The sequence below is a fragment of the Protomyctophum parallelum genome (assembly GCF_964188405.1).
Source record: "Protomyctophum parallelum genome assembly, chromosome: 4".
Classification (NCBI taxonomy): domain Eukaryota; kingdom Metazoa; phylum Chordata; class Actinopteri; order Myctophiformes; family Myctophidae; genus Protomyctophum; species Protomyctophum parallelum.
In genome coordinates, this window is record NC_139700.1 from 39,519,713 (window position 1) to 39,547,014 (window position 27,302).

Sequence of the window (27,302 nt, forward strand, 5' to 3'; positions counted from 1 at the left end):
GGCCTTTTACTTGTAACAGCGTATTCTTTTCGTATTGTCATAGCTACTTTTACTTAAATATACATAAAAGGAACTGTATTTTAACATGTAGCTGTGTGCGCAGTGTGGAAAGAAGAGCTGCTCAAAGCTCAATAGCTCACATCCTGGTTCACATGTGCGTCGCAGAGCCTCCACAGCTGCTAGCCTGGGTTAATGTTTCTCACCTGCTCCGTAACACGCAGCCAGGAGAGGCCAGGGGAGGTTAGGGGAGCACTGGCCCATCGCCTCTCTCCTCCAGGCCAGGGGAGCACAGCTGGCCCATCACCTCATTCCTCCCTCTTCTAGTGCCGTTTCAGCAGCCTGTCAAGGTAGCCTCCATCTGAAAGAGACCCAAGAGGAGAGAAGAGGGTTATTTCTGGACAATAGGAAAGAGAGACAAGCCTCGAACTCCATGACACTTTTTTTTTTTTTGCTGGCCTTTTCTGTGAGGCCAACTATGGAGTGTATAGTATATGGGAGAGTGCTTTTGACGGCCGTGACCAGATGTGTGAAAACATAGAGAAGATGGGATTGAAATGTAAATGTGAAGTGGAGGTGGTTTGGAGATTGAGGCCATAACTGTGGATAGGCCTGCCCAAGAACGGTGGGGTTTACTTAAACAAAAAATATTTTTGTATAATATGGAAACAACAGTAGCTATGTTGTAATTTACTAACTTCACAAACAATACACCTGTTTTTATAAATGTTGTAAATCAGTGTTTGAACTGCTAAATCTGCCCTCCCATACTTAGGCGAACAAGTCCAGTTCTGTAAACTCACCCAAGCTCTGTAAAACAAATACAAGAATATTTCCATCATAATTAACATTTGATTTCATATTTCACAGTAGAGAGGTCTCGGCTCTATTGGCTACTTAAAGGGCATTTGACAACTTGTCGTGATTTGGCAAAATAATGAAATTGAATTGCATCCATGTAAACTGAATTGCATAGCCGTGCATTTGTGTTCTGATGCACACACGCATGCATGCACGCACGCACGTTTGCTGGCATGCACATCCACAATAATATCTTTCCATCTATGAAGGCAGGAGAGTACTGTAGTAGAGCACAACGCAATCCACAGGCCGCCTGAGAGGCCTCTTTGTGTTTGCTCAGTGACGAGGCACGGTGCATGGGCATTATGCAGCGCCACCTTACTCACAGTGCGCTGCTAAGGAGCGTCGACTCGGCGCGCTGGATGAACGACTCCTAAGTATGCAAGAGGCACAGACACTTACAAGCTGGCACACACGGCCAGACGGCAGTGGTGACTATAGTACCGTATTTAAAAGCCTGGATCCGTGCCATTTTAGATTTCAGCTAAATCTGCTATTTTATAAAAAAATACAAATAATAATTAAAAAAAACGCATATATATATTTACTTTTACTCAAATCTTTCTTCTGGGGGTCCCTGGCACAAAAAAACATTTCAGAAAGGGGTGTCAGGCAGAAACGGTACCTCTTAACTCCATATTTTAACTTTTTGTGTTTTTCACAAATTAAAGCCCTACTTGATCATACTACCGCGTCACACAAAAGCATCTGGTGCTTGTGCTACTATTTGAATGCTGAAAAGTAACCGTTTTGGAGATACGAGGTCTCCGCTCCACCCGACGGAGACAAGATGTACCTCAAGACTGTACTCAACAGTACTTGAGTAAATGTACATGTCCAGCACTGCCTGCACTGCACGCCAGGTGGAATGAGGACAGGTCTTTGGGGTCCGTACAGTGTGCTGAGTGGACACACTACCTGGCTAACTGTATGGTCTCCAAGCAGAGACCCCCACACCACACCACACAGTTGTGCATACGTACAAAAAACAACTTCACTGTGTTTCATATTTATATTAAAAACACACAAACACAATATCACTTCCAAATGTTTTCCCCATAATTACGAAAGAAATACTCTCGGCTGTTTTCGCTTTCACTTTTTGCATGATCCTCTGGTATGGAGAAGTAGAGCATTAATTTAGATCAGGGTTGGCCACACTTTTTTTTAACTTGAGAACTACTTTTAAAATGAACAGCTTAACAAGATCTAGATCTACCAACCCAAAAACCTACTATCCCAAAATAAGTTGAAAATGTACCTGAGGGGGCTTTGCAATTTGGCTGACATAAAAAGCTGAAATCTGAAGATACAAGCTTTCTGCCCGACTGCAATCGTTGCAGTCAGGCAGAAACCTCTTATCTCCATATTCTAACTTTTAGTTTTTTCGTAAATTAACGCCCTACTTGATCACATTGTGTCACACAAAAGCATCAAAGTAGCAAATCTACCCAAGCTCGAAACACGCTTGTAGATATGTTACTTTTGATGCTTTTGAATTCTAATCCTGAAAAGTAACAGTTTTGGACATTATGAGTTTCACCCGACAGAGACGATATGCTTTACAAACGCACGTGTGTACTCGTGCACCTCTGCACACACGCATGGACACGCAGGCACAAGCGCGCGCATACACACAGCAAAAATACACAGACCCTCTTGACACTTGTTAAGTAATCCAATCTAACAACACCTCCACACCTCCAGTGTGTGTAGTATATAAATGTCCACCTGAAAAGTCAGCCGTCTTAAAAGCAGCCTCAGCAAACACCTCTTCACTTTGAACCCGAGAATGTGTAAAGCCCAACACACACGTTGCCGCGCCGCGCCGCCTGGAAAATAGAACTGGTTCTATCGGCGCGCCAGGCGAGGCGCCAGCGCGCGTCGGACGCCGCCGGTGTGCGATAGGTTCATTGAAAATAATGGAGGCGGCTGTTTTGACGCGCAGCGGTCGCAGACGGTGTGTGATGGGCTTCAGAGATACTGTCTGTCTGTCTGTCTGTCTGTCTGTCTGTCTCTTCCATTAGCTCTGCAGTGACTCTGCCCTGGGCAGCAATGTCCTGCCTGTCCTGTCTGTCCACTCCTAATGTCACACACACGTGCGCACACATGCACGCACCACGCACGCACGCACGCACGCACGCACAAGTCAACAGTTTTGTACTTCCAAAGAGGCCCAATTTCTTTCCAAGCTGCTTTGCATAGACCCTAGTTTTTCAAAATCTTTCAAAATTTGTCCGAAAAACAATAACAAAAGTGTGAGTGACACACTGATCTTGTAGATCGACCTTTTGTTATATTAGCCAAAGTATAACTGCTTACATTTTGTAATAATAATCTAAATCTACAAAGTAACTAGAAAGTAGAGTCTATATACTTGCCACCACCAGTCAAAGTAAGCATGCTGTATGTACGGATGTAGGCCTACAGTACCATAGTCATACTGTATACAGGGCAGGCATACATGTACAACAATGTGCATAGATTAGTGCATGCCTGGATCTTGCACTTTGCATAGATCCGAGTATGTGCGCCAACACAGCACACACACAAGTTTGTTCATTTCTATTTTGCCATTCTGCTACAAGCTACTTAGAATGGCTATTTTAGGTGTTTGTGCAGCAACACTGGCATGTAAGCAACTAAGCATACATCAGGCTTTTGTTATTATATATTTTTTTAATTTGTTCTGTATTTATGGACATTTCCTGATGTTTCTTCGAAGATTTTGTTTTGTATTTGTGCTGCCATGGGGATGTGGGGGGGAAATATATGTGAATAATAGCTTTGAAATTACTATGTTGTAAAGAAAAATCAATAAACATAATGTTTAAAAAAGAAACAGGCATAACGCCAAACCTAACCCCTAAACATAAACTAGTCCAGTCCTAATTGCAACCAAACCTTTTCTCTTAATTTGCGTTCACACGGGCAGATGCAAAGATACACAGTCTACTTTTGTAATGGACTGTACACTACCCTTAACTGTTCCTCTATTTACAAACTACAATTAGTACAGAATACAGCCGCTAGAATACTCACCAATACAAACCGCAGAGCACACACAACACCGGTACTGGCTGAACTACACTGGCTCCCTATCAAATCTAGAATCGATTTTAAAATCCTTTTAACAACATATAAAGCACTACATGGCCTAGCCCCAGTTTATATTACAGATTTATTGGTGGCAAAACCAAATGTAAGACCCCTCAGGTCCTCTGACAAAGGCCTCCTGAATATTCCGGTGACAAAATTGAAAACTAAGGGGGACCGGTCCTTTGCAGTGGTTGCTCCCACACTGTGGAACGCCCTACCCCTATCAATTGAAACTGCAGAGTCTGTTGAAGGTTTCAAGTCCAAGTTAAAAACTCATTTATTTAGGTTACATTTTATCTTGTAAACGTTTACTTTTAGTTTGACTATTACTGTTGTCAATTTATGTTTCTGCTCTTACTCTTTGTTGTTTGCTCCTTTGTGCCTTTGTGCCTGTTTTAACTTGATTGTTTATATTGTTGTTTTTACTGTACAGCACTGTACAGTAACTTTGTTTTGAAAAGTGCTCTATAAATAAAATGTACTTACTTACTTACTATTCATGTTCAATAGAAGCCAGTGACATGAAGATACAAAGATACATCCAACGTTTGTAACCGCTGCAAAAGCTACGTACAAAAAAGTTGAGCTGGTTTCAATTTCAACTTCAGCTACAAACATAAAAAGCTACAAATACGCTGTGTATCTTTTGCAGCTGCCAGTCTGAACGAAGCATCACTCTAAAAATCAGTTTTTAACCATAAAACCATTTATCTTGTCAGGCCCATGGAAATGGTTCTTACAATGTTTATTTCTCAAAGTTCTACTATACATGTGAGGATCAATTGGCCCTCACTATAGAATGCATACTCATATAATGTACATTCACACACACACACACACAGAAAGAGGAAGAGAGAGAGATATATTCAGTTTAGCGGAAACAAAACAAACCACAATAGCTGTTTAGCAAATCAGCAGGGTTCACATGAGTTAGGTTAGGGCCAGCGGTGCTTAAAGAGACACTCAAATTCAATCCGACGTGGGTCAAAACGGCTACGCTGGTTATCAATCAATAATTAAGCGGCCTGGCAGTGAAGTACCAGAGAGGATGGACAGCACAGTGTTGGAACATGATCCGACACTGTGCGTGCGTGTGTGCATGTGTGTGTGCGTGGGTGAGTGCATGCGTGGGTGTGTGCGTGCGTGTACATTTTTTGAATAAACAATTAAGAAAATAATGGATTTATTATATAGCGAAAATAGCAGATCTCAATTTAAGCACTTACACACTCCGATGACATAACAACAAATCAACATCCTTCCGAGCTTCAGAAGGGTGGTCCCAGAACCTTTCCTCTGAGCCCATGCTCCTCCAGATGTTCTGAGCCTTTCCTTTGAGACCATGCTCCTCCAGATGTTCTGAACCTTTCCTCTGAGCCCATGCTCCTCCAGATGTTCTGAACCTTTCCTCTGAGTCCTGCATGCTCCTCCAGATGTTCTGAACCTTTCCTCTGAGCCCATGCTCCTCCAGATGTTCTGAACCTTTCCTCTGAGCCCATGCTCCTCCAGATGTTCTGAACCTTTCCTCTGAGCCCATGCTCCTCCAGATGTTCTGAACCTTTCCTCTGAGCCCATGCTCCTCCAGATGTTCTGAACCTTTCCTCTGAGCCCATGCTCCTCCAGATGTTCTAAACCTTTCCTCTGAGTCCTGCATGCTCCTCCAGATGTTCTGAACCTTTCCTCTGAGTCCTGCATGCTCCTCCAGATGTTCTGAACCTTTCCTCTGAGCCCATGCTCCTCCAGATGTTCTGAACCTTTCCTCTGAGCCCATGCTCCTCCAGATGTTCTGAACCTTTCCTCTGAGTCCTGCATGCTCCTCCAGATGTTCTGAACCTTTCCTCTGAGTCCTGCATGCTCCTCCAGATGTTCTGAACCTTTCCTCTGAGCCCATGCTCCTCCAGATGTTCTGAACCTTTCCTCTGAGCCCATGCTCCTCCAGATGTTCTGAACCTTTCCTCTGAGCCCATGCTCCTCCAGATGTTCTGAACCTTTCCTCTGAGCCCATGCTCCTCCAGATGTTCTGAACCTTTCCTCTGAGTCCTGCATGCTCCTCCAGATGTTCTGAACCTTAGCTCTGAGCCCATGCTCCTCCAGATGTTCTGAACCTTTCCTCTGAGCCCATGCTCCTCCAGATGTTCTGAACCTTTCCTCTGAGCCCATGCTCCTCCAAATGTTCTGAACCTTTCCTCTGAGTCCTGCATGCTCCTCCAGATGTTCTGAACCTTTCCTCTGAGCCCATGCTCCTCCAGATGTTCTGAACCTTTCCTCTGAGCCCATGCTCCTCCAGATGTTCTGAACCTTTCCTCTGAGCCCATGCTCCTCCAGATGTTCTGAACCTTTCCTCTGAGTCCATGCTCCTCCAGATGTTCTGAACCTTTCCTCTGAGCCCATGCTCCTCCAAATGTTCTGAACCTTTCCTCTGAGCCCATGCTCCTCCAGATGTTCTGAACCTTTCCTCTGAGCCCATGCTCCTCCAGATGTTCTGAACCTTTCCTCTGAGCCCATGCTCCTCCAGATGTTCTGAACCTTTCCTCTGAGCCCATGCTCCTCCAGATGTTCTAAACCTTTCCTCTGAGTCCTGCATGCTCCTCCAGATGTTCTGAACCTTTCCTCTGAGTCCTGCATGCTCCTCCAGATGTTCTGAACCTTTCCTCTGAGCCCATGCTCCTCCAGATGTTCTGAACCTTTCCTCTGAGCCCATGCTCCTCCAGATGTTCTGAACCTTTCCTCTGAGTCCTGCATGCTCCTCCAGATGTTCTGAACCTTTCCTCTGAGTCCTGCATGCTCCTCCAGATGTTCTGAACCTTTCCTCTGAGCCCATGCTCCTCCAGATGTTCTGAACCTTTCCTCTGAGCCCATGCTCCTCCAGATGTTCTGAACCTTTCCTCTGAGCCCATGCTCCTCCAGATGTTCTGAACCTTTCCTCTGAGCCCATGCTCCTCCAAATGTTCTGAACCTTTCCTCTGAGTCCTGCATGCTCCTCCAGATGTTCTGAACCTTTCCTCTGAGCCCATGCTCCTCCAGATGTTCTGAACCTTTCCTCTGAGCCCATGCTCCTCCAGATGTTCTGAACCTTTCCTCTGAGCCCATGCTCCTCCAGATGTTCTGAACCTTTCCTCTGAGCCCATGCTCCTCCAGATGTTCTGAACCTTTCCTCTGAGCCCATGCTCCTCAAGCTGGGAACCTTCTGGTTGCCAGGCGTCGCTCTGCCCCTGAGCTACTGCCGTCCCTTTGATGTTCCCTGACACAACAAGTGAAGTGACATCCTTCTTGCCTGAATCACATGTCAAACGTGACCATAGGAATCTGCTGCCCATCGCAAACCGTTCAAACTTCAATTCAGCAGAAACAAACAGCAAACGCGTGCATTAGTTTTGTGGGCAGCCTGTGGCGGGCCCTGGCCACTCCCTGGGTCCTAAGCGACTGTGTTGTTCGCGGAGTTGAGGCATTACATTTAGTTTGACTCGGTTCCACAGATAAATATTACTTAGTAACCGCCCCGCCCCCAAGAGCAAAACTGCTAAATGCACATACGTGCATGTCCGTGCGTGTACATATCAAAGTCAAGCGGGGGTGCTTGGGTGCAGACAGAAAGAATGCAGACAGACAGACAGACAAGTCAGGGCGTTTAAAAAGGGTAGCAGGGCTTCTGTGATACCCCAACCCCCCCCCCCCCCCCCCACCCCCGGCCTGTCTATTTATACCTGGAGGGTTAGAGGAGGCGAGGAGAGGTCCAGTTACACATGTAGCATGGGGGTATGGGGTGAGTTGGGGGGTGGTGGCTGGGGCGGGCCACAGGGGGATTGTGCTCAAAGTCAGACAGGCTGACCTCCCTGTCACCTCTGTACAGAGCAGATATAGAGCTGTGTGTGTGTGTGTGTGCGTGCGTGCGTGCGAGCGTGCAAGAGAGAGAGAGAGAGAGAGAGAGAGAGAGAGAAGGAGATTGTACATGCATGTACGCGGACATGTGCATGCGTGGGCACGTGTGTGTGTGTGTGTTTACAGCGTGTACGTAGAACACACACACACACACACGTGTGAACTGACCCCAGTGGTGTAGTGACCCCGTTAGTCTGAGCCCGTACAGAGACATGGACATGCCAGGTGAAAACTCCCCCCCCCCCTCCTTAGAGTTCACAAAAAATGATGGCGGTCATTGTAGTGACAGGACACTCAGCGGGGGGGGGGACACTCAACACTGGCAGCTGCTTCTCATCACACGCACGCACGCACGCACTACAACCACACACACACACACACACACACACACACACACACACACACACACACACACACACACACACACACACACACACACACACGCTCATGTACATTACTATGCTTGTAAGAACATCCAACATTTTAGGACAGCATTTGAAAATGCAGATCAGCAAGCTTGTAGAAATAACCAAAATACTTTTGACAAAATCGACCTCTAGCCGACTAAAATCACATATTTAGTTGACTAAAACTATACACGCACACACACTGTGTGCGCGCATGTGCGTGTCGTATGGCTACCGGTTGAACCAGATGCACTCCCCCCCCCCCCCCCCCCCCTCTCCCCCTCCACTCCCTGTCCATTAAGACACGTCAACGAGCCAGACAGGTCCGTGCCTGCCTGCCCTGCCGCTGATGATGATGAGCGTGCCACAGTGCCCGCCCCGCTCTGCTCCGTGCGCCATGCAGCCCCCGTTCACCCTGCCCGGGCCGAGCCAGGGGCCCCGTGCCCCCGTCGGGCTGCATCTGTCGCCTGGCTATATTTAGAGGGCTGGGTACACGCATACCGCATACTGTACTGTGCCGCATATGAGGCTCAGCTGACAGTCTGGACAGTAACATAACCTTGAGGAGGCTTGGTTCCTTCGGCCATTTAGAATATTGTAGTCGCCGTCCGTCTGTCGGGGCAGAAACCTCATATCCCTGTATTTTATTTATTGTGTGTGCGTGCATAGCTTGTGACTAAATATTAAGTACAGTACACACTGGCTCCATTGGAACATGTAGGCCTACAGGTTCTTTTTGGTTTGGTTCATCTCCCGTTTTGGACATACAAGGTTTGGAAGCCGACAGTGACAACATGGTGCATTTAGCCACGGATGGTTGTTGAAAAGCTTCTCTCGCAGTGGCAGCTATTAGCTCTAGTGCTTCTGGCTTCAGGGACAGCTGCCAACATGAATAAGTACCCGCTGCACATAACGTTGGCTGATAAAGACATTAAATGCTCTTTTTCCTCTGTGATTTATGGAGGAGAATAATGTGCATTTGAGGCACACACACACACGATCTTTGCTACTTCTGTGTGACACCCTTGTGTGACGAAGAAGGGCATTCAAGTTGACAGGTTATGGTAAATTGTACATTTACCATAACATAATACATTTTGCTTTCTTTTGCAAATCTTTGAATATAGCATAAACATTTTTAACTCAAAAAGCCCCTGAAGACAATGTTTTGAGATGGAGGTCGGTGGCCACATTTTGGGGATCCTTGACATGAAAAGGTTTGAGAACCACTGGAAACATTCTTTTGTAGAAAATGCAGGTCTTAATTGGTTAAACTCCTGACGCATCCCCAACCCTATCATGTGTGTGTGTGGCAGTGCCAACGAGGCATGTTGTGCAGCCATCTGCTCTATACAGTAACACCACGAACACACAGAAAAACCTCAGTTTTGCTCCTTATACATATTTATTTTGTTTTTGTAAATGACTTTGTCAATTGTCATACAAAACTTGACGCAAAAAATATAGCTATACACTAGTATCTAGATCTAAAAGCTCACACTAGTGTCTAGATATACAAGCTCACAACAACACATTGCATCGCTAGTGTTGCTATTTTAGCCAACCTTTTTTTTGGCGGAAAGTGGTTATGTTATGCTTTAGCTATTGGAAAATAGCAGATCTACAAGCTCATAGCGTGCCACCGAGTGGCGCGAGTGGCTACGAGCTTGTAGGTCTGCTATTTTTGAAAAATCGAAGAACGACTGACATAGAAACATAGCTTTTTCAGAAAACTGTCAGGATGTAGAAGACATTTTTAGAATCTGATCTCAGGTCAAAAGTGGTTAAGTGTGTCTGTGTGGATTCTATATCACTGGCCAGAGGTCTGGGTGGTGGGGGTCCATAATGTCTATACTGGGTAGAGAGGCTGCTACAGCCATATGCCCCAGAAACAACTGCTTGGTTATGCAATAGCATTCATAATTCATTATACCGACACAATATAGAGGCTGCTCTGTCTGTCTGTCTGTCTGTCTGTCTGGTCTCTGATAATCTCTGCACACTACTCCATAGACTCCGTTTTTTAGGCCAACCTGCTTGCCAAATATCAATGTTACATTATCGTGATTTTTTTTACACCCTATAACATGATCATCCTGTATTATAATTATATAAGGAGGATTTCTTTCAAAATAGTGTACAGTATTTGTTAACATGTCGTTTTGATGTGGACACACCACCAGTTCAAGTATGCCTGATTTGCCTGGTGGGTGGTGATGACTCATGAGTGGTGATCCACCCACAGCTGTTGTTTATATGATAAAGGGGGAGGGGTTAGGGGAGGTTGATATTGTGATGTCACTTTTTTCTCATTGGCACGTTTGACTGTCAAGGTTTCAGCCTCCAGGAAGAAACCCTAAATACAAAGGGAAGACGTCATTGCACATGACAACCATACCAAGGGATCTAATGAAGTACTGTCACCTCATAAACACAAAAAAATACTAAAATCACGGTACTCCATCTTTCTTTTTTTGGGGGACGATGACCCACTGTCAATGTCCCATCAGTGGGACACATGCTCTACACAAAACGTGTTAGCTCAAGACCCAACAGTATGCATGTCTCCTCACGGGACCCACAATGACAACACCCAGTTTTGGCAGTGAATTGATTCAATTATTGTGATTCTTCTTCTAAAGCGGTGGTTTTCAACCATTTTCATATCAAGGCCCTTTATTTATTCAGCATTTGTGCCAAGGACCACCATTTGACGAGATTTAGCCTCTCACGCCCAAACCCTTGAATATGTTGTTGGATATATTGGTCCACAATTCCATGCTGTATTGGTACCATTTGGAAAGAAGAAAGTTGATAAAAATAATTATTCTACATTCTCTAATTGTGTAGACTTCTAATAATAATTTAACTCTTTAACGGTGCCGGAGATTACCTAGTAACAGACGGACGGACGGACGGACGCACACACGCGGACGGAGTGCGAAACATACTATCTCCCCATGCCTTCGGCCTGGTGGAGATAATAATGGAAACATAACTTGTGTAACTCGTTATTGGGAGGGAAACTGTTCTACAGTCAATTAACTCGTGTAATGGGAAGGAATGGGAGGGAGAGTGTTGCCCAGGGTTATTTAATCCATTAAATCATAGCGCTCAATAGATTTATAGCAGCGGAGCACTTTTACCGACGGACCGGATGTTATCCCGGATGTGGATGTAGAGACTCTAGAGCCGATCGACAACAACGGGAGGTAAGATTAAATCTACCGCGACTAGCGACTGGACCGTGGAGGGCCGTCTAACACATGATCTTTTCTTAGAATTGGACGGGATGATTATTATCATTATTATTAACGTTTTAAGATTTTCGTTGTCGTCAGCTAAACAGGGGGGGGGAAACATTTTCGATGCGTCCCACTGTTACACAACATCGAGTATTGCGCAACATAAACTCATAGGCCGTGGAGCGATGCGATCGGTTTCATATCAATAAACAAAACGTCTGGGTGTTACTAATAGAAAGGACAGTGAACTTCGTCCTGAGTGATTGGGGTGTTAAGAGTTAAAGATCTACAGTATAAGGGTCCATTTGGCTACCAACTCGTCACCGTTTAGCTGGGGACCACCTGGAACCCCCTCAAGGACCACTTGAGGTCTCTAGACAACCAGTGTTAAAAAACGAAGCCATCTCCACATTACAACAACCAAAGAGAGAGCAGGACATAATGACAGCCTGCTGTGCTGATAGTCTGATAGGTTGGGGTCAGCGGATAGTTACAGTAGATCTATAGGGCATATGCCTGTGTAATCCAATGCCTGGCACAAATGCACGCTTCCACACACACACTGGCAGACCCACAGCGGTGGTGCTTGGGGAGGGTAACCGATGCCACATTTTTGTGTTTGATGCCGATCCCGAGTCCTATATACCGGGGGTCTTCAACAGGGGGTCCGGGGGCCCTCAGAGTTACTTTGGGGCCACCAAATCTTTGTGTATATTTATCTTTATTTGTATTTATTTTTACAATAACCACTTGAACCGCAACCGTAGCAACCTTATTCTGAGGAGAACTGTAGTTAAGAATAATTTGCGAGGCATTGTGAGCTTGTAGAGACCAAGTACAGAGTGAAAGGTCAAGTATTATTGAGGGTTTAAGTGGTTAAAATCTAAAATACACATTAACATTAATCTAACACTGAGTTCCGTTGAACAATTCTATGAAGCTCATCTCTCTATCAGCACGTCCTTGGCTTGAAAAACATTAAAGACCCCTATAGACCAGCTATTATTTACCCATGTTTTGACAAGCGGGAGCCTCCCCTTGTTGCTTTTTGGTGCATTGTAAGAAGGTATGTAGGTAGTGGTACTTTGGGGGCTTATAGGCATGTCGTGTGTGTGTGTGAGTGCGTGTGTGCGTGCATGCGTGCGTGCGTGCGTGCGTGTGTAATTTGTAGAATATCCCTTTCCTGACCCTCACAAAATAAATGATTGTTGTTTTGGACGTGTGCATGCAATTACAGTCAGGGGTTTGGGTTACAAATAGCAACAAAAGAAAAATGTATAAAATGACCATCCTAAAATTCAGATGTCCTCAGAAGTAGTGGGGGTGTGTGTGTGGGTGGGGGGGGGGGGGGGGGGCGTGGTGGTGTGTATGCTGTGAGTCCTGCCAGCACATTTTGCGCCAATGGAAAATAACAGTTTCTGGCGAGCACCCAAGGTCAGCTCTGTGAAGAGGAGATGGAAGACTCCAGTGAGCACGCATGTGAGGATGCATGTGAGGTTGCATGTGAGGTTGCGATGCCACCAGGCTATGAGGCAAGGATGCATGTGAGGATGTCAGGCTGCTTAATTGTGTGCAGTCAGTCAGTCAGTTTGAGAAGGCAATTGTACAATCGGCCTCAGGTCTTATTAATCATTAGCTCTCTCAATATGTATTTATTTATTTCTCAAAGCAGCGCGGCACGAATTGATGTGCTGTTAGCTTCTGCTATTTTTTTAATAGCCAACGCAAAAATCTTAAAATGACACAGATACTTTCCCGGTTAAAAAGAAGCCTCTCCACCTGTGTATTCCTGTCCTGTCACTGTACTCGGTCCCATGGGGAGTACCAGACCTTTACTCTGCATGCCCATTTCTACTAATCCCATCCTATCCTCACTGTCACCACACCATTGTTTTAGCCTTCACGTGCACAAGCACGCACGCACACACACACACACACACACCCTCTCTCATCTTGCTACCTGACTACTTTTGCTGAGACACACAAAATGGCGGTGTGGGGAGCTGAGAGCCGGAAGGCATGCAGGGAGGGAGCTGAAGCCATTTTCTAACACAGTGGTTCCCAAAGTGGGGTCCGCGGACCCCCAGCCAGTCAGTTTTTTCTTTCTTCTCAAAAATGTTTATTTTTTTTGCCAGTGAAATATGGTATGTATGATATATGAGCTTACATAATCACAGTAATCCTTAATCGTATTCCATCATTCAAGGGCCTTTGGATAGAAATGAAACAGACTCCATGCAGTCACTTTCAGTTAAGAGTGCTGCAGAGGCTATAGTCAGTGTTTGTGACTGTGACCAGCCATTGACGCTTAATTGATGCATCAAGGAAGGCAATTATGTTTCTGCACTGTCAAATAAAATCTATTCTAAGATAGCATCTTAAATAAATGTTGTGAAAATGTGTTGTGACTTTGATTGAAAAGTTTTAATACAAATAGTTCCAATATGTTCGAATAGTTGCAAATATGCTGGAAAAAAATCTTCTCGACCAAGGGGTACCTGGGCCAAAAAAGTTTGGGAAACCCTGTTCTAACAGCTCTGGGTCCAGGCACAGACACACAGAGACAGAGACAGAGACATACAGACAGACAGACAGACAGACAGACAGACAGACAGACAGACAGAGATGATGGCCCAGAGTCAAGACCTCTAGCATTTAGTGGGGATTTAGAAGGTTACACCCTGTAGTGATTTGTAGTGTGTGAATATGTGTGTGCGTGCGTGAGTATGTGTGTGCGTATGTATTTGTGCGTGCGTGTTTCTGTGTGTGTGTTTAGTGTATATTAATCATCATGCATTTGGTAGACGTATACGTTGGAACCGCTGGGAGCACTTGGCCTTTCACAGGGACTGGAGGCACGACGCCCAGGCAGTAATCTAATGAATGCATTTATACAGTCAGCTCTCTCTCCGTCTTAATATCCACACTGTCGGGCAAACCTCCTATCTCCATATCTCCAATTTTTTTGTTTTTTTCGTTAAATTAACGCCCTACTTGATCATGTCACAGATCTGCAACTTTAGCTGTATTCATAACTGTTTTATGAATTTGAATCCTGGAAATATCATGGATAATACCAAATGAAATGTATATGCCACCTATTTATACCAGCCATTAAACAAAGACATGCACTATGCAGTATAAATTCCTCATTAAATAAGAACATATTGAGTTTGCAATACATTACATTACTTACAATACTGCAGGGACCGGCCTGGCTGTCTGTTGAGTGCTGAGATGTGCCAAAGTCTGGGCCAACACAGGCCAACGTGCAATTCTCGCTGCATATGGAAAGAGAGAGAGAGAGAGAGAGAGAGAGAGAGAAAGAGAGAGAGAGAGAGAGAGAGAGAGAGAGAGAGAGAGAGAGAGAGAGAGAGAGAAAGAGAGAGTTAGATACAAAGAACCGAATAACAGAACAAGAAAGAATGGAAACTGACAAAGGCAGGGCAACCAAGAAAGAGCGAGAGAGAGAGAGAGAGAGAGAGAGAGAGAGCGCGCGCATGCATGCATCACCCAGATATGGGGACTCCCAAAGACTTCAGACTCGACTTAGACTTGTTGAGCGATCTTCATTTTATAGTTTCATTTGGTGCATTAATGAATGCACAACAATTTGTCCCTCCCTCGTCATGCGCAACGGAAGCTCAGGTGCACACTTGAATCAGTCTCTCTGCAGTGCATACATCATGGAGAGCACACCAGCTAACTGCATGCATGCACCACCCAACACACCAGCTCACTGCATGCATGCACCACCCAACACACCAGCTCACTGCATGCATGCACCACCCAACACACCAGCTCACTGCATGCATGCACCACCCAACACACCAGCTAACTGCATGCATGCACCACCCAACACACCAGCTAACTGCATGCATGCACCACCCAACACACCAGCTCACTGCATGCATGCACCACCCAACACACCAGCTCACTGCATGCATGCACCACCCAACACACCAGCTCACTGCATGCATGCACCACCCAACACACCAGCTCACTGCATGCATGCACCACCCAACACACCAGCTCACTGCATGCATGCACCACCCAACACACCAGCTCACTGCATGCATGCACCACCCAACACACCAGCTCACTGCATGCATGCACCACCCAACACACCAGCTAACTGCATGCATGCACCACCCAACACACCAGCTCACTGCATGCATGCACCACCCAACACACCAGCTAACTGCATGCATGCACCACCCAACACACCAGCTCACTGCATGCATGCACCACCCAACACACCAGCTAACTGCATGCATGCACCACCCAACACACCAGCTCACTGCATGCATGCACCACCCAACACACCAGCTCACTGCATGCATGCACCACCCAACACACCAGCTAACTGCATGCATGCACCACCCAACACACCAGCTAACTGCATGCATGCACCACCCAACAACTAAGTCTGGCTCTTGTTGACTCTGAGCAGTATTATATCCCAGGACCTCCTGATATTGCAAGTAGGCCCACAATTGATTGGTAAAACAATCAAAACAAAAAGATCTGATCCAGGACACAAATGACACAAAGACATGGGCAGTGCAGTGGTTCTCAAAGTGGGCTCCTTGAGACGGTTCCAAGGGGTTCCCGAGCAAAAATAGGTAAAGTATCATCACTATCATTTTAACTTACTTTATTCATTATATCATATACAATTTGGGTGTCCTGGACACACAAAAAATACTGGTCTAACGTCATGTGACTGTCACTTGAGGCTGCGTGTGCGTGCATGTGCATGCATGGATGCATGCATGCGTGCGCCCGTGTGACTGAGTGAGCAGTGAGCACATGTGTTTGCCATGCGAGGGCGAGTGTGTGGAGGTGAAATGGGGCGAATGGCGGCAGAGGGTGGTCGAGTTGTCATTAGTCAAATCTCAGATTGCAGAGGGATAGGAGGGAGAAAGGCCAGTCGTTGCTGAGAAAGAGAGAGAGAGAGAGACAGAGACAGAGACAGACAGACAGACAGGCTGTCCTTTTCGGACCGAGGAGGACAGACAGCAGCACCAATTATAGAGGCCCTCCTCCACTCAGCACAGTGTTTGTGAAGGGTGATAATTCTGCACAGGGACGCTAATTGCAGCGCGGGACAGGGCCCTGCTGTAGAGCCGGCTGCCTCGCCTCCACAAGAGATTGTTTCTAATGGTTGTAATTACAGTGCACCGCCTTGGCCCGCCGCCAGCCCATGTTTATGGGCCCATGAGTAACCCAACCCCTCCAACCCATGAGGAGATTCATATCCGAGGCTGTGTGCACTCACTGCACTCTACTCTGGACATGTGTGTCAGTGTGTGACTGTGTGTGTGCCTGTGTGTGTGTGTGTGCGTGCGTGCGTGCGTACTTGTTAGGAGTGGACCAATGTCCCCACAAGTATAGTAGAATATGAGAAATAGATTAACGTTTTCCTGGTCCGTTTTATTATCGGTTGAAAAAGGATTTTTAGCAATTAGGGTTACGTTGGCAATTAGAAAAAGATTCAGGTTGGGGTTATAGGATTAGACATTTAGGGGTTAAGTTTATAGGGGGTTGGAATTAGAGTCAAATATGATTTATACTTAGTTGCATGCCATTGTCACTGGAAAAGAATGCTCTCCATATTTCCACTAGTTTTTTCAAAACTTTTGCTTTGCAACAAGCTCAAAATATGTTGCTTTCGTGCCGCTTTGAGCTTGCAGATTCGCTACTGTTGATGCTTGTACAGTATGTGACACTGTAGTATGATCACCTAGGGTGTTCATTTACGAAGATGGGGGGCGGGGGTTGCATGTTGGTCCAATATTGTCCCATATATAACGTCCAGTAGACTCCTTGCACAAGTAAAAACGAACAAACTCACAGGCAGAAGCAGTCTTGTAAGTAAGCTAGATATAGGCTACAGATATGACACATGCATGTCACCTAGCTATTCTGAATTTTCTTTTAACATTTTTGTGCAGGTCTTTGGAAAAACAGCGAACATTCTTAATGCAAGGCTTTTCTGGAGGTCCCTGGAGCCAAATATTTAATGATGGATGCTAGGGACGGGTTCATGAATTCCCCCACCGAGAATAGGGATGCTAGGGTTCATTTAGAACCCCCTCAAACAGCACTGCACTAAACTTTGGAGGAAAGGTGGAACTAAAAAGTCAAATCTACATAGTAGCGTGTAAATATTGTTTTTAAAGTATTGTAGATCATAGATGTATAAAATACATACAAATGGACATTGTATTAAAGTACAACTAACTCTAAAGTGTACTAAAGTACAGTAGGGCAGCCTACAGTAGTTACTGTCTGCCAGCAGCACCTCCTCCAAGTGGAACACGTTTTTGCACAATCTGCACTTTTCCCTCTGTGACAGAATCACCATGGCGACGCCGAGCGGAGGCCCAAAAAGGTGAGGAAATGTTGGAGCGCTGTGGAGCTCAGTGATATCTGGAACATTATGACTTCACTCTGGCAGGTACATAAAACTAAAAGTATAGTATCCCTGCCCATCATCATACGACCATGAAAGACGCTATGGGACCAGATGCTCTGCTAGTACATCACAGTGGAAAACAACACCTCCCTCAAACCCTGCGTCTCCATATTTCAACTCTTTGTCTTTTTCTAATGCCCTACTTCGACCGTACGACCGTGTCGAGACGTGTCGCGTTGTGCGCTTGTAGATCTGCTGTTTCTCTTTAAACAAAAGAAATGTTGAAAGTGAAAGAGCAAGTGCAAGAGCTTGTGACTGAACAATAGCAACATTGGATCCATCGGAATACAGGGTTCTTTTTATTTACCAACAGTTCTGGACAAACAAGATGTCCACCCGTGACCCGACGATGTGAAGAAGATTACTGCTGCGAAACCCAGCAACATGATTTATAGCTGTATTGCTTTGATGGGTGCCAAATGTTTAATCTGCACCAAGGAAAGTGACTGAGTGAGTAATAGGCCAGTCAATCTAAGCAACAAAAAAAGGGCCTGACCCAAAATAAATTGCAATAGTAATCGTTCAAGGTTTTGGTCATCCAAATAACATATAAAAAATTGAGTATTATAATTTTGGATCATGGTAAATTCAGGGGTTGATAATTAAAATTAGATTTTTTTGTTGCCTTGGTTGGTTTTAATGGTACTCCAACATTCAACCCTTAAATTTACCATGATCCAAAATGTATATAATACTCAATTTTGAATATGTTATTTGGATGACCCTAACGATCATAAAAAAAACTTAAAAAACCCTATAATCCTCTCCCCTCCTTACCCATGCAAAGCTATGTTTTATACATTGTGAGACAGTGTCGCACAGTGAAGGTTTATACAGCTTGTAGGTCGGCTATTTGAAATTTGTTTGCAGAAAAAGAAATGCCCTTAATAGGGACGCCCTGTTTAAAGTTAGACGGATGTTCGATTCTTACTTATTCTTACTGCTTACTTATGATCCTTGATGACTATTTATATGTATTTGATTACCTTGTGTTGTTCTTGCTTACTGTAAATCACTCTGGATTAAGAGCGTCTGCTAAATGCCTAAATTGTAATTATAATTGTAAAGTGGTTTAAACTCATGTCCCATTGCTCTTGAGCAACTTAAAGCAGCAGGGGATTGTGGGTAGGGTATGTAAGTACAGTAAATCCAAATGGAGCAAGGCTTTGCAGCATTCATACATACAGTAGCAAAGCTTCATCCTTGCATGGTTTAAAAGGGGATAAAAGGTAGTGCAAGCTGATAGTAATCTTCGGTCGCAATCATTCCTATATAGTCTAGTAGCCAGCCCATAGAGCCCCATTGTGAACCCGGACATGTTGAGTACACCAACGTTTTATGTTATAAATGTTTAGTATGGGTCCCCAGCATGTAGAAACTGCAGGATGCTAACTTGCATATGTTGGAGCAATTTTCGTAATCGGCATAATCTGTGACCATACCATTAACAACCTATAGAAGGCAAAATATTCCAAATGTATGTAGCATGTGACTTGTCAAACTAGGGGGGGTTTATGATGCTGAATCCATTCCAAGCATTAGTTTTGCAAAAAAACACTCATTGGGCTAAAAACGGCCATGCCCACTTGTGCTGACATCATCACATTTGTGATGACGGCAATGGCCGTTTTTGCTAAACTAATGCTTATAATGGATTCACGAGAATCAACCCATGTTGCTGAACAGCGTGTATGTTCAGTAAGAGGGGTCTACTCGTCTCTCTATAGCAATGATTACTATAAAAATATAGATATATTTACTTATTTTAAAGAATAAATATCATGTATCTATCTATCTATCTATCTATCTATCTATGGATCTTTCTTTAACAAAGGCGAGAACGCTGCATGCGAGCGCTGGCACTTTGGCATGAGGGGTCATATCAACATAATTATGGAATGAATTCTGTACTGGCCATATATGGAGCGTGTCTTGAGTGTACAGGGCTTGATGAGGTGAGATCAACATATGGAATGTCAGAATAGGTCAGCTCCAAATAGGAGATCTAAGGGTGGCAGGGGGGGGGGGGGGTGTGGGAAGTGTCTTGAGTGTACAGGGTTTGATGAGGGCCCAGGTAGGGCCGGGCCTTAATTTTCGGGCCTGTTGAGAACTCTAGTTTTCGCCGGCTGCACTAATAACTTTTGGGGCAGAATATCTATATAATGAAACTATGCGTATACACCATAGAGTACTATATCGACATAAAATGCTATTGAAGTTACACAAGTTGAACCTTTGCATACGCCTGTAATGTTGTCGAGGCTACGGCAAGTGCTACAGGCTAAGATGGAGTCTGGACGGTGCAGCTAACTACCCTCTATCGCCAGCTGGTGGCAGTTAACTTGTTAATATAAAAAATAATATATGTATTATGTAACATAAAATATTGTAACATACTGTAAATCTTCCCTTCTGCAGGTCCCTGTCAAAAAGCATTCTCAACAACACAAGCCTGTTTGTAACGACTCACAGAGGTGACAAGAGTTCACAGAGACGGCGGTTTGCACACACAAGCACGCAAACACACACACACACACACACACACACACACACACACACACACACACACACACACACACACACACACACACACAGTAACTACAAGTCTATAGTGTCACAACAATCAGTGTCTTGACAGTCACAAGTGGACGTCTCAATTCTGTTTCCATTCCAACAAGTGGCGACCCGCTCGCACCACACCACCTGGAGTCCTCCCCCTGTAGACCGCTGGTGGATAGTACTGTAACTAAGTTCTGTAACTTAACCCATGAAGACCTGAGACCGGTTCTACAAAATGGCTTCTAAATACAGATTTAGAAGTTTGTATTAAACGACTCAAAACTATGGCCACAGACCCACCCCTCCACCCCTCCCCTCTCTGTAAATGTTTTATGCCCCCGGAAGAGAAGATTTGTGTTTGATTAAAAAGAAATGTTCAAAAATAGCATATACTGTACAAGCTCGCAGCAGGGCACAAAGTGACACACTGTGAGCTTGTATATCTGCCATTTTTGAGAACTACTCATATAAACCACTGTTCTAAATCCTAAGAGTTATCTGGGAAAAAAATCATGTTACTATATATACTGTAGCTAAAATCTAAAATGACAGATGCTTTTTTTAATGGATTTAGTACCATTTTGAGGTACATATATTATTTATTACTCCACATTTACTCCTTTTACTCCACAAAGCACAATTTTGAATACAAATATTTCTACATCGTATTGTTGCCACACACACACACACACACACACACACACACACACACACGCTCGTATGTGGTCGGTTGCTGGTAACACAATAGGAGCCCAGATCCAGCGTGTATAAGAACTGCCAACTCATCATATCGGCCTACTATGTAAACTTCTATTCAACGTGCTCCGCATTATTCAAAATAATGTCAAGCCATATTGTTCTAATACTTCTTGATAAAGTATTGCAACGTATAGCACTCAAGTTACAGACGCCTGAAAATACATTGTTTGGAGCGGGAGAAAAAGGAAAAAAAAGCATGGCAGCTTCTTGCTAACCCGACTGGAGATCCAAGTCGAGCTTCAATTCCACAATAAATGTCTTGCGTCGCTGGCAACTCCACTTCACCGCGCTCATGGCAATTATATTATACTCACTAGAATCAATCATCAATTTGGATATGACAGGAACAACATATTTTCATATGAAAACATAAGAAATAGTCCCTATCCATTTGCAATCAAATAGCCCCTTCCCTGAAACACGTGATAAAATAATACAATACGCTCAAAAAATACGTTTTTGTTATCCAAAGTGGCACAGTACCACAGAACGACCGTTGCTGTCAGGCAGAAACCTCTTATCTACATTTATTTATATATATTATTTTTGTAAATTAACCCCCTATACTTCATCATAGTGCAGTGTCACAAAAAAGTAGCAAAAATAGCCGATCTACAAGCTCAAAACGTGTCGTGATGCAACACATTTTGAGCTTGTAGATCGCCTTTTTTGTTGCCATTTTGAATTGGAATCCTGAAACACCCGACAGAGACCGTGTGGTTAACCCTTCCCTTACCCCTGGCACTTCTCAGTGCAACCCACGATGAGCCACATGCAAGTGAAAAGCCTGTTAATAAAAATAAATAAAAATAAAAGAAACATGGAAATGGGAGTCACAACTTTATACCAGGCTAATCAATTTGACACTATACAGTATATGTACGTTGGTCGACGACAAATAGACAAATTAGCCAATCTACAAGCTCACAATGTGTGGATCCTTTTGCTATTTTTTGATGATTTCATAATGACATGACCAAAATAGTGATGCTAAGTTGAGAAAGTGTCTACAAAATATATATATATATAGCCTATATGAAAGGGTCTATTTAAATGCTTATCTGAAAATGAAAGCTGTTGGGATTACAATAATGTTGTTAGAGTATAAACATAACTGCAGAGGTAGTACAAATGCCCTTGCAATTCTCGACGAGAGGAATGCCCTCCTTTCTGATCCGAATGCATAGTCTGTGTTGTGCTTCACAGCATGAAGAAGTAATGCCATTTCATGTGTGACAGAAAACCTGAATTGTTCTATTAAAGCATGACGTATTATGCTCTATTTTAAAGGGATACAATGATTTAAAACGTCGTATTTAAGCCGAGTTAACCTGAGTGAGGAAAATGTAATACAATTATAATTTGTATAATTAAAAAGGTACTGTGTGTAATAGAGAGGCAATTACCTTAATGATATTGCATAAAAGCAGAGAACAAATACACGTGCAAAATGCCAAGTCTCTCACACACACACACACGCACGCACGCACGCACGCACGCACGCACGCACGCACGCACGCACGCACGCACGCACGCACGCACGCACGCACGCACGCACACACACACACACACACACACACACACACACACACACACACACACACACACACACACACACACACACACACACACACACACACACACACACACACACACACACACACACACACACACACACACACACACACACACACACACACACACACACACACAGGCTATAAATACATTATTATCACTGGAAGTAATATAATTAAACTTTCTAAGAAAAATATGAATGTATTTCTCGATGAAGACAGATGAGCCTGTAAAAATACATTCTCTAATCGAGGCTATTGTTTTCACAACCTCCTATAATTCTAAACACATATAATTAGGCATTTGCAGAATATATCATATTTTTCTCATAGAATAAAATAATCACTTGAATCACGATAAGATAACAATTGTAATTCATTGTACAAGCCTATTTTAATAATAATTTCCAGTTACTGTTCCATAATAGCGACTTTGAAATGACCCACACACTCCTTCTCAGCACACAAATACAAAATTTCAGGCACAAAAACAGTGGCAGCTATTTTGTTCAAGTTCAAGGTCGCATGTAGAATGACTTTAAGTTCAAGTTCAAGTTGAAGTGTGGGAATTCCATGTTCTGCTGTGCAGCTCTGCTCTGCTTTGCACCAGAGAGGAATTTACTAAAGCTCCACGTTTGTCAGCTTACAACCTGTCCCTACAGGACAGGATAAAGATATATATATATGAGAGAGAGAGAGAGAGAGAGAGAGAGAGCAGATCTGCAAGCTTGTGAAAGTATCTAAAAGTATACCAAATCCACTTTTTGGGTTCAAGTGTAAGATGTATAAAATAAAAATACATTTCATACTCTCGATAAATATTATCTATGGCATCCATGCCATTTGTTTGGCTGTCTGTGTGTGTGTGTGTGACACGTGTTTGCCATGATTATATCCCCATTTCCTTCTTAATTATACACCATAACTGTGTATCCGTGCGTACAAATGGACCCTTCGCCCACTCTCTCATATTTTAAAAGAACACTCAGGATTTCTCTGTGCAGGGTCTGTACTATAGCACTGGGGCAGGTAGTTTTACACAGAGAGAGAGAGAGAGAGAGAGAGAGAGAGAGGGGCCGAGAGAGAAAATAGTGCACAGCCATCTGCCTCTCTCAACAGGCTCCCTACCTGGACCACTGCCATCCCCGCCAAAAAGCAAAAAGACCTGAAGGGGGGGGGGGGGGGTCCTGCTCTGCCAGCCACATTCACCACAACCACCACCACCACTCTGCTAGGAAAAGCAACAACTTGCATTCATGTAAGTCTACCACCACCAACCAGTAGTTCTCAACCATGTTCATGTTGACATGAAATTGGGCCCCCGTCTGAAATGTATTTAATTTAACAAGTCCTCCAGGCCTAAGTCTACACAGGTCACAATGGGACATTATTGTCAGCTTGTAGAGCTGCTATTTTCAAATATGAATTTGTGTTTAAATTGGATGCACACATTTAGCTGTGGACCCCCCTTAGAAGGACCTCTACGGTCCTTACTACGACCTCGACGGGTTTCCAGACCCCCAATTTACGTTAGTTACGACAATAGACGACAAAACGGTCGGAATAGTTTTGAGTTAAAAGCTAAAGCACAAACGCTCCCCAGATCAGAAGCCAGGCAGCTGTGTGCATCAGAGCACATTATTGTAGTTATCACCAAGCTACACATGCTAGCAAGCCGAGCTCAATGTCCGTGATTCATCCTATTCCACTCAAAATGAGGAACATTTTGCGCCAAAATGGAACAAAAAGAAAGCAGTATATAATTAATTAATACACACTTTGATTTCTCATACAATGTAGTTGTACCTTAAATGGTAAAGATTAAGCCTATGGGCGACTGGAAATGGTTAAAATTAAAGTGTAATTTGATAAAATTTCAAGGTAGAGACAATAATTTCAGATAATGCAGATTCTGCAAACTATACAAAGCAACCTTGATATTATGTGATATATATATATATATATATATATAATATTTTAAAATTAAAATAAATAAATAATTTGTAGTCAGAATAACTACTCATTGTTTATTCAAAATGTATTGTATAGCTCTTACCGCTTATTCGGTGTCGGGCCATAATTATGCAATGAAACAACGGCTAGATTAACTTTAAAATAATTAAAATAGCTTTGGAACTGTGTGCCACACTTATGTTACATGGTGCAAATCTATAAAGATAGTTACTAATGTAGTAGTATGTAGTAGTTCAAAGTTACTAATGTAGTCACACATGTGCACATATATGTGCACAGATAGAGTTCCTATAGATAAATACTGCTGGGAGCTATTTGTTAAAATAAAATAAATAATAATAATGTCCAATAGCAGAGTCTTCAAAAACAAAAAAAAAGGTTCAAAAGCGATCAGCACACATCATATTCCAGCTCAACACATTCTAAAGGCAAACCATCAATGCCTTCAAACCTACACAGCCTCCACAACTATGCTCCAACACTTGCTCACTGACTACCACAAAGTTGCACACTACCCTGGCTATTATTATCAAAGTGCCATTCATGGATTTGGAGATTATTTTATTTTTTTGCAGCACCAAATTAACTGTACATTGGGTTGAGTGGGGGTGGGGAAAGTTATGGGGATGCATTGTCAAAGTTGGCGGAAAAGCGCATTGATTTACACCCACCAGCTCTCAGATCCAGTGTAAACTAGTGCCTCTGTGAACACGCGACGATGCGGTTGCCCACTCACTGCTTACTTTTTTCTTTTGAATTCACAGATATTTGAAAATAAACCTCTACAGCACTTAAAGAATGAAGGCACAAAAAGCTATTTGTCCCCGCAGCGCCTTCTAAGCGTGTAACTTTCTAATCCAATTTCAACACACTAATAAAAACATGCAAATGAACAGCACAGGCCCACAGATATTAAACACAGACAGTACTTACTGTACTACTCCTGCCTCCACTCCAGACACTCTGGAACGTCTTGAATCCCAGCAGGGCTGAAGTTATGGGGGGTATCTTGTCTCTTTTTTTGTGACCCCGTGTCTCTGTTGATGAGAGCACAGACTCATAAGCTCCAGTGTGGCGGTGGCGATCGCAAGACCCAGTGATTTCCCTCGGACTGCCTCCCCCCCCAGTCCCCCCCCCCCCTCCCTCTTCCAAGCTTCCCACCACCCGTTACAGCCGTGTAGCCTCATCCCCTGCGTGCAGCTCCAGCCTCCGTCCCACACAGCTCCAGTCCCCCAGGCTGAGCCACCGCGGGCGGCTTCAGGGCTAGAACACAGCTGCACCTCCCGGCTGAGGCAGAGCGTCCACCGGGCCGCGTCCAGGCCTGACGGGGCCTCCGGGCTTCCAACAATAGGAGGCCATGAGGCTTGTCTGCAAGGCTCCCGACTAAGCCCGTCTGCTTAGTTAACAAGGCTTTGAATGAGGAATGTTAGCAAACAGACAAACAGCATGTCTGATGCATGCAAATATAGCACACAACCAGTCCAGTCACAGCCTCTTGGCTGGGCATATGAATTATTCAGCAGTCTGTAACCCCCCCCGCCCCCCCCCCACCCAGACTCACACACCATTAACCCCCCCCCCCCCTCTTCCCAAATGAAATGCCTGCACTAGACAGAAGTGTAGTAAAGTGTTCAAACCTCAGCTCTTAACCAACAGTCTTTGGCCTCAAGATCGGTTGTAATACTTCCCACGAGCAAAATGCCTCAGTGGCACCAAACACTCATAGTGAGAAGGAGCATGCATGGGTGCATATTGCGTGCCTCTGCGCGCCGGACACTTCTGACATTTCCCGTGCAACAATTTGAAGATTTCTCAATCGCCACGTGATTTCTTTTTTTCTTTTCTCTTATATCGCCTTTTAATGTCTTTTGTCTGCATGTTGGCACCTGTCCCAGAAACAGCTCTGGCCCCGGCACACACACAGCACTCACTCCCCTGCTTAGCCAGAGAGAGAGAGAGAGAGAGAGAGAGGGAGAGAGAGAGAGAGAGAGAGGGGGAGAGGGAGAGGGAGGAGAGAGAGAGAGAGAGAGAGAGAGAGAGAGAGAGAGAGAGAGAGAACGAGGGACAGACAAAAAGAGTGACAGAGACAGTGAGAGGGCATGGGAAAGATTGAGGTAGAGAGAGAGAGAGAGAGAGAAGAGAGAGAGAGAGAGAGAGAGAGAGAGAGAGAGAACGTCCAGGCGGGTTGCAGGCGCTGATGAAGGCTAATGTCTTTTAGCCGGCAGATGTGCAGATATGTGACACGTTGTCTCGCTGGTCACACACAGTGGTCAGTGCATGGGCACAGAAAGACAGGAGGACATGGTCTCGCTGGTCATCCACAGTGGTGAGAATGGGGACAGCAGGTCACTCGTCCAGGAATGGCGTCCATGGCGCTCCAGGTATAGAACAAGGCCCGTCACGTGGCCACTAACACACCACATGCCGCCGCCTGCACCGCACGTTTCCATCCCCCAAAAAAACAAAC

General features: G+C 44.4%; 1 long non-coding RNA gene across 1 annotated transcript; it reads right to left on the bottom strand.

The window, feature by feature from the left end:
- LOC310857556 lies at positions 1-26,750 on the bottom strand. The gene is made up of 4 exons (XR_014569147.1): positions 26,473-26,750; positions 25,769-25,872; positions 14,685-14,769; positions 1-358 (listed from the first exon to the last, which is right to left on the bottom strand). It is a non-coding gene; the product is annotated as an uncharacterized lncRNA (long non-coding RNA).
- Between the last annotated feature and the right edge of the window lie 552 nt (positions 26,751-27,302).